This window comes from Orycteropus afer, unplaced genomic scaffold (genome assembly GCF_000298275.1).
Source record: "Orycteropus afer afer isolate SDZICR_OR568_19922 unplaced genomic scaffold, OryAfe1.0 scaffold00005, whole genome shotgun sequence".
NCBI lineage: Eukaryota > Metazoa > Chordata > Mammalia > Tubulidentata > Orycteropodidae > Orycteropus > Orycteropus afer.
In genome coordinates, this window is record NW_006921592.1 from 1,510,297 (window position 1) to 1,519,261 (window position 8,965).

Consider the following 8,965-nt stretch of genomic DNA (forward strand, 5'->3'; position numbering starts at 1 on the left):
TAGTGATACTGCCTCGGAAACCCAAGGAGGGGTCGCTATGAGTCGGGGCCGACTCGACGGCACATAACAACAACAACAACATATATATATATATATATATTAAAGCCAGAATGACTTTATCACTTGCTTTTAGACAAATTACTTAGTCTGCTTATTTGTGAAATGAGGATAATAGCTAATTTCACAGAGCTGAGAAAATTCAGTGAGATCAGGAGATTGTTAGGGGAGCTAGCATCTTAGTAGGCATTTAAATGTTTTCTTCCCTCTTATTTTAAGTGTTGAAAAATACAGTGTTCTGAGTAGTCTTTATATCAAGATCTAAGAATTCTAAGTAAATTTAATGTAGAGACTTTTATTCTTGTTAGTATATTGGTTGTTCAAGGGATGTGGACACAGGCTTTGAGCCTTTCGGTGGTACAGATGTAATATTTTTTGTAGATCTTGTTTACTTTCATGAAATGTGAATATGAGTTAATGAGATGAACTATCCTAAAAATAGTTATACCAGTCCATCTCATTGCTTGATAGTCAAACCATAAATTTCAGAGAACTTACAAGTAGAATTTGCAAATTTGGGAGGTTTGACTCTCTTGACAACTTGGCTTGTTTTTTATTCCCAATGGAGTGTGGGGAATTGTATTTTTTTTAATGTTATCACTACTTGCTCATTGCTCTAAGATGTTACTGTTGATTGGCTGGAATTTGTTACCTTCAAACAAACCTGCTTTGATTAACTCCAAAGAGAAAGAATCAGACAACTCGGCCTAACTTCCATCTAAAAACTGTGCTAAGAATTGGAGAAGGTGAGAGCAACCTAAAAATAGTCCTAGCTCTGTCACCCCTGGCTTCATCTGAGAAGCTGAACATAGGGTGGCTATTTTTAGGCAGGTCAGAAACACCTGAAAGGGGTTCTCTTTCTCCAAATGTTACTACCCTACCTGTCTAACTGCTTTCAGTTAATAAACCGGTTAATAAACCGATTCCGTTTCAGTCTGCCTCTCAGGAGCATGCTCATACTCTGAGTGAGTGCTTAGTTCCATGTGGAGTGGATGATGAGGTTACAGGTCTACCAGGAGGGTAAGGAGTGGGTTGAAACAAAGAATGCCAATGTAAGGGAAGACTTGTGACAAGTTGCCAGTGAATATTATATGTTAGACAGATTTTTTCATATTTTAAAATCTTAATCCCAGTGATCTTGGTGACATGTTCTTTACCTTTAAATAGATGTTAGATTTGCAAGGGATCCAACAGATCCCTTGGGTCATCTTTTCATGTTCATAAATCATGGAAAGGAGTCATTTGAGTGATTAAGGTTAACATTGATGTACCTAAATGCAATTATGTAACTGTGTGCTACAGTAATTTGTTTATATGCCATTTTATATTTGTAAGCATTTTATATCTTATTTGTCATACACAACAAATAGGAACTTAGCAGTGTTATGACTTTTCCAAGTTTATCTGTTGGTAAATGACAGAGGTGAGATTAAAAACTAGGTCTGATGTTTTTTTCCAAAACCAGGTCTGATTTTTTTTTCCAAACAGGCTGCTACCCTGCTATCAGGACACTGTTTTGTCTTTTTGAATTGGTGGAGATGTACTGTCAACAGCTCCTGGTTATGTAATTCATTTCTTGTGAGTAAGACGTTGCTTCTTCAGTATACCCCTAGATTGGTTAGGGTACAGGTATCTTCTGCTATAACAAAGACTCAGATATAACTTATATAAAATAGGTGTTACTCTTAAAAGAACATAATTAGTCCGGAGCTGATATGCCAATTCAACTACTATTTGTTGCTCTCTCATCCTCAGAAATCTGTGGGTTCCTTCTTGTGGTCCAGGATGGCTGCTTCCACTGTTGCCAGCTTAACCTATATCCAAACCAGCAAGAAGGGAGGAAGAGACAAGGGAAACACAGGGACATTTCTGTTAGGAGTGTGATCTGTGAGAGGCAGACATCACTTCGCTCTTGCCAGAACGTAGTCGCATACCCTGGTCCAGCTGCTAGGGAAGCTTGAATATGGCCTTTACAGCTGTGTGTCTGTATGTCTAGTTAAACACCAGCCACTCGTGCTCAAGAAAGAAAGGGAGAGTGAGTATTGGTGGATAGTGTCTGCCACACCCTGCAGGAGATAACTGATTGCCCTATGGCCTGTTGCCAGTGTTTTTTGAACAGATCTGGTAGATTACCATTACTCTCAGCATAAAAACTCATAGTTGTTATCTTAGCCTTCAGGTATCTCCCTACTGCAGCTCCATTGAAAATGTTGTTGTTGTTATTTGCCGTTGAGTCGGCCCCGACTCATAGCGACCCCTCCTTGGGTTTCCGAGGCAGTATCACTACAGAAGTAGGATTACCCAACCTTCCTTCTGAGGAGTGGCTGGTGGGTTTGAACCTCCAGCCTTCTGGTTAGCAATCAAGTGCCTTAGGCACTATGCTACCAGAGCTCCTATAACACCCCTGAAACACTTTGCTGTCCTTTTGCCCTGTTTTATTTTATTTCTTAGTATTTTTTGTTTGGCGTTTGTTTCCTCAGCTCCAATATGAGTTCTCTGAAGGCAAAGACCTTGCACTGATTACTGCCTTCCCAGCGCCTAGAACAGTGCTTAGCACATAGTAAGCTCTCTGTAATTACAGCTTGAAATGAATGCTGTTTCTCTCAGCCCAGACACTAATTTAAGTGTGTTTTTTCCATTATTCTTTCATACTGTTCTTATTTACGTGTAGTATCAGAGAAGCACTGTATACTATGAGAGAAAAAGAAATGTCCTTATATGTCCCAGCCCCCAGAAACAGAATTGAGAGGGGATGGGATCTACCTGGGATCTGGGAAGGCTTCATAAAGGTAGAGATTTTGGATCCAGAACATGTAGGCAGGCCATTAGAGATATTTTATAGGAAGTGGGAAAAAATGTACTTTTTTGTTAAAAGCTTGCATCTAATTATTGCTAACTGATCAAGAAAGCTTGGCTATGCAAAAGTATTTAAGATTTTTGTTAGTGGAAAACATTTAGTATAGATGAGGATAAACTATTTCCCTGCAACCGAGTTAACAGTTTACAATGAAAATAAGTCTTCAAGCAGATTCTGCCACTCATAAATATTTGCTAAACATTTCTTCCAGGCAGGCACAAAACTGTTCACGTAACCTGATTTTTAAACATAACGAAGTTCTAACTCCATCCGTTGGGTGATTTGACCACACTGCATGAAAAGTTCCAGATGTGATAATGTTTCCAGAGACAGGATTCTTTTATCCTGTAAGTGGGCATCAAAACCAGAAATCCTTAGAGCCAGTGATTGGTCATAGGACTGTTGAGGGTTCGAACTTTGGGAAACATTACTAAGGGTAAAGATTATAGGCCTTGCTGGTTTAAAGGTGGTTCACTTGATGATCACAGGAAGTATCTAAAACATTGTAGTCTTTATCTGTTGATACTTGATGGTAATACCTTTCATTTCTCAATGAGAACCATTTCTGACATTTACCATGCTAATTATAAACCATCAGTGTAATAAAACTCATTTCTCACCTTCACTGTGCCAATTAACAAAGACTCTGGTAGGTATTAAATACAAGGATAGTGGAAGCATGGGTGATAACTACCTCTCTATACTATGGGCTTCCTGTTTAGATTATTGAGGTGTAAATTACTGATTAGGACAACTGACAGCACTAATAATTTTAACATAGCACACTGTCTATGCTGGAGTATTTAAAAGGAATTATAACAATTTTTGTTGTTGTTGTTGTTATGTGCCGTCGAGTCAAACCCGACTCATAGCGACCCCTCCTTGGGTTTCCGAGGCAGTATCACTATGGAAGTAGGATTGCCCAACCTTCCTTCCGAGGAGTGGCTGGTGGGTTTGAACCACCAGCCTTCTGGTTAGCAGTCAAGTGCTTTAGCCACTATGCTACCTATTTGATGATTTCTGTATAGTTTGTTCAGGGACATGAGTAACATTTTTCACAGTGAGTCAGCCTTCTCTCTCATTGGTCTCTGTTTGCTCCATTTCTGGTACTCTAGGTTCCCACCCCTTTACCTTCTCAGCTTTGCTTTAGAATAATTGTTTGCCTTTTGGTCTCCAATAGATATTTTGTGGTGTTTTGTTTTTAACAGCAGCACCATGCTCACAGATAGCATCCTTTATTTTTCATGCTGCTCCTGTCATCTAAAGGTTGTCTCAAGTTAGTTGCAGTAGAAGATTTAAAGAGTATCTCAGGGAGATGGTCTCAGTAGTCTCAATTGTCCAGCAAGTGTGGCCTTTTCAAGAATTTGGGTTCTGTCCTGCATTTTTTCCCCCTTCTATCAGAGTTCATCTATTGTGGTTCTCACCCGAACAGTCAGCAGTTGTAGCCAGGCACCGTCTAGTTCTTCTGGTCTCAGGGTAGATTAGACTGTGGCCCACGCAGGCTGGTAGCCCTGTAGACAACTTTCTTCCCTGGGACTTTGGTTTTCTTCATCCTCTTTTGCTCCCACTGAGTAAAAACCAATAGTTGTATCTTAGATGGCTGCTTACAAGCTTTTAAGACCCTAGACAGTCCTCAGTGGGATGCAGAACATGAACTTTGTGAACTGTTGTTGGTGCCCTCGAGGTGGTTCCAACACAGTGACCCTGTGTACAACAGAACGAAACACTGTCTGCTCCTGTGCCGTCCTCCTGTGCTCCGTGGTTGAGCCCATCATTCCAGACACTGTCAGTCCATCTCATTGAGGGTCTCCCTTTTACACTGACCCTCTACTTCCCAAGCATGATGTCCTTCTTCAGGGACTGGTCCCTTCTGACAACATGGCAAAGTCTGACCATTCTCACGTCTGAGGAGCATTCCAGCTGTACTTCTTCCACGACAGATTTGTTCATTCTTTTGGCAGTCCATGGTATTTTCAGTATTCTTCCCCAGCACCACAGTTCAAATGCATCAGTTCTTCAGTCTTCCTTATTCATAGTCTAACTTTCACAATTGAAAATAATGTGCCTTGGGTCAGCCGCTTAATCTTCAAAGTGATGTCTTTGCTCTTTAACACTTTAAGGAGGTCTTTTGCAGCAGATTTGCTCAGAATTCACAAACTCACTGCTGTGGAGTCGGATCCAACTCACAGCAACCCCTCCTTGGGTTTCAGAGGCAGCATCTCCACAGAAGTAGATTGCCCAGTCTTCCTTCCGAGGAGTGCTGGTGGGTTTGAACCGCCACCCTTCCAGTTAGCAGTCAGATGTCTTAGGCATTACGCCACCACAGCTCCCAAGTGAAATGAAATCTCTGACAACTTCAGTCTCAATAATATTTCTCCATTTATCATGATAGTGCTTATTGGTCAAGTTGTGAGGATTTTTGTTTTCTTTATTTTGAAATGTAATCTGTACTGAAGGCTGTAGTCATCAGTAAGTACTTCAAGACATAAAGCTAGATTTTCTGTTTCTTAAAAGAGACAAATTTACTAGCAGTAGTTGCCTCTGGAGAAAAACTAGATAACAAAAATAGATGAGAGGACAATTTATTTTTCATTGTATGCCTTTTACTATCTCTTTTTTAATGTGAAAAAACAGAAAAGACTATCAGCTTTGGACTCAAAGACAGTTGGCTTCTACTACCCAACTAGCTAAATTTGACCATTGACAAGTTATTTTCTAATTTCATGTGACCACATTATAAAACATACGAAATACAAAACAAGAGTCTCTTAGGAAACCAGCATACAGATACAATCACTACAAAACTGTGGTGTCGTCCATTCCAGTCTTTCTAAAGTCTTCTTTCTGATTACAAAGTAAACCACTTAATTTTAAGATAAAGTATAAAATTCAACAGCTCATGTAATGTATAGTGATTTATTGATAAAGATTTGGAATAAAGAATAGAAAAGTTACTTATGTATCTGTTTATTGTTCAATAGGTGTGTTGTCTTTTCTTGGTCGAGTCCAGGAACCATCTCCTTTGTTGTCAAATGGCCATTCCATAATAATAATAATAATACCATATGAGAGAAAATGTAGCAACACTGTTACTTTAAATGCCATAGCTCTTCTGAATTTGTTTACATTGAAACAGTATAGGTTATCTTACCTGATTATAGGTTATCTTACTTGCAATTCCCTAGTACCATTTATTTAATGCCAGTCACATCATTACTCCCGACACTGTGTCATCCCGCGACTTCCAATGACTGTCAGTGGTTATTCCTGTGCCTCATTGATGACAAAGAAATTCAAGTCTTACCCAGAGTAAGCAGGGACATGTGAACCATGATTCATTTTTAGGCATGTTAAAGTTACCGTTTGGAATTCTATAGCATAAATGTAGAAAGACATTTCCATTTTCACTGCATTCCTACACCCTGATCTCTTTTATGTAGACCACCCAGTCTTCCCGCATACTTCCAGAAGAGAGGAGGATAAGCAGGCAAGAGAAGAGTGAGGAGGAGGCAAAACAGGACATCAGTTGGTAGGGCCCATTGGCGTCGTGGAGCAAGTCTCCAAAGCCCACAGAAGGTAGCCTGTTTTTCCCCGGAGAACTGCCTAACGGAGCACGGGGCCTGTAGAGGAAGTGAGCGTCATGCTTTGGGTGCCAGCAGTGAGGGACGCCCAGGCAAAGTGTAAAGGGTGTCTGCCAGTACTCTTGCTGTGCTTGAGTGCTCTAGACAGAGGCAGCACCAGGGTCAGAACACAGACCCGTGGTCCCACACACAGGCTCACCCAGCTCAAGCTCAGGGGTCTGATGTGAACCATTGGTAGCCCAAAGCCCTGAACAATTGAAAAGCCCATTGCTGTCCAGTCAATTCCAACTCAGTGCGTTATAGGAGCAAGTAGAATTGCCCTGTGGAGTTTTCAAGGCTGTAAATCTTTATGAAAGTGGACTGCCATATCTTTCTCACACAGAGGAGCTGGTGGGTACAAATGGTAAATGCTTTAACCACTGGGCCACAAGGGCTCTGAACTATTCCTGACAAATCAACACCATTCTGACAGCCTTGTCCCATACTATCTTGCAAAAGAAATACCATGTCCACCAGTGGACGTGATCGATTTTCCGGGTCTTCCTCCTGAAACAAGGGCTTGGCCACAGGGTCTCTGAACAACCGCACAAACATGAGTTCCAGAGTAGCTTGGGGCCTCTGGTCAACCCCACATGTGGGTGTAGAGAGTTGCAGTGTGCCACAAAGGAGAGTAATGGGATTTGGGGCCCCTGCGGTTCCCAGTTTAGGCTTGGGTCGCCCTGCCCAGACACCAGTGCAGGCCCTGGTCAATACTGACATCATCAAGGACTGAGGATATTTAGAGGAAAGTATTCCAAAGGAGGAGGGGGCTCAGTTTAAGGGTCCCGCTTAACAGAGCTGTCCGAATTGATCTGAACCTTTCACACTGAGAGTATTAGGTAGAAGAGAAGAACATTTTTGTTAACCCACTTCTGTTAAAATAGCCTTACTCTAATATTCTTCTGTATAGTGGTCATCACAATTTTTTTTTTTTTCATTTTCATTGATAGGCAACAAAAATGATGTTTTTGCTTTAATTTCAATATCTGGTTAGGGAAGTTGAGCCTATATTAATATTTCTCATTTTTTTATTTGAATAGTCAATATAAATTCTATAATTTATTCCCATTATTTTCTACGAGGGAGTTTTTTGTATCGATTTTTAGAATGCATGTTGTTAATGTGCCGTTGAGTCGGCCCAACTCATGGTGACCACTCGGGTTTCCGAGGCAGTATCACTACAGAAGTAGATTGCCCAACCTTCCTTTCGAGGAGTGGCTTGTGGGTTTGAACCGCCAGCCTTCTGGTTAGCAGTCAAGTGCCTTAGACACTATGCTACCAGAACTCCCATATATTTATATATTTGTTATTAATTGATGTCAAGTTGGTTACAACTCCTGATGCCTCTGGGTAGGTTCAGACCACCAACCTTTTGTCTGATAATCAAGTGCTTAACCACTTGCACCACTCAGATTCCTCTGTGTGTGTTTGTCTGTGTGTGTAGCCATTTCCTCGTGATATAACTTGTACATATTTTTCCCAGTGTATCTTTTGACTTTGTTCATGGTACTTTTCTTATTCTAGACAAGATTTATTGAATCTGGCATCATACTTCGTGGTGAAAGACTGAATACTTTTCCTCTAAGATCAAGAACAAGATAAGGATGCTAACTCTCAATATCATACTGAAGGTTCTAACCAGTACAGCAAAGCAAGTAAAAGGAATAAAAACCATCCACATAGGAAAGGAAGACAAATGAACATGATCATTTATGGAAAAAGTACTACTGGTGAAATCTATAAAAACCCTATTAGAACCAATAAATGAGTTTATCAAGGTTTCAGGATACAAGATCAATAAGCAAGAATCAATATTTCTATATACCAGCAATGAACAGCAGTACAGAACTGCCAGAAATTCAAGCTGGATTCAGAAGAGGGTGTGGAATGAGGGATACTATTGTTGATGTCAGATGGATCTTGGCTGAAAAGAAAGAATACCAGAAAGATTCGTACCTGTGTTTTATTGACATGTATATAGAAGTGATAGTGTTTTTAATCCGGAACTCTTGTATATCCATATACCAAATAATAAAGAAACAAACTTTGATCTAGACCATATATAAAAATTAACTCATAATGGATCTTGGGTCTAAATATAAAACCCAACACTATAAAACTTCCGGGAGAAACGTGGGGGAAAAAATTTTCTGAGTTTGAGTTAGGCAAAGGTTTGTTAGATACAGCAATGAAAGCACAAGCTGCAAAATAACAAAATGTTCAGTTGAACTTGGTCAAAATTAGAAACTTTTCCTCTTCAGACGACATAACAAAAGAGAATACAAAGATAGCTAGAAAATATTTGCTGTTGTTGTGTGCCGTCGAGTCGCCCAGACTCATAGCGACCCCTCCTTGGGTTTCCGAGGCAATATCACTACGGAAGTAGGATTGCCCAACCTTCCTTCCGAGGAGTGGCTGGTGGGTTTGAACC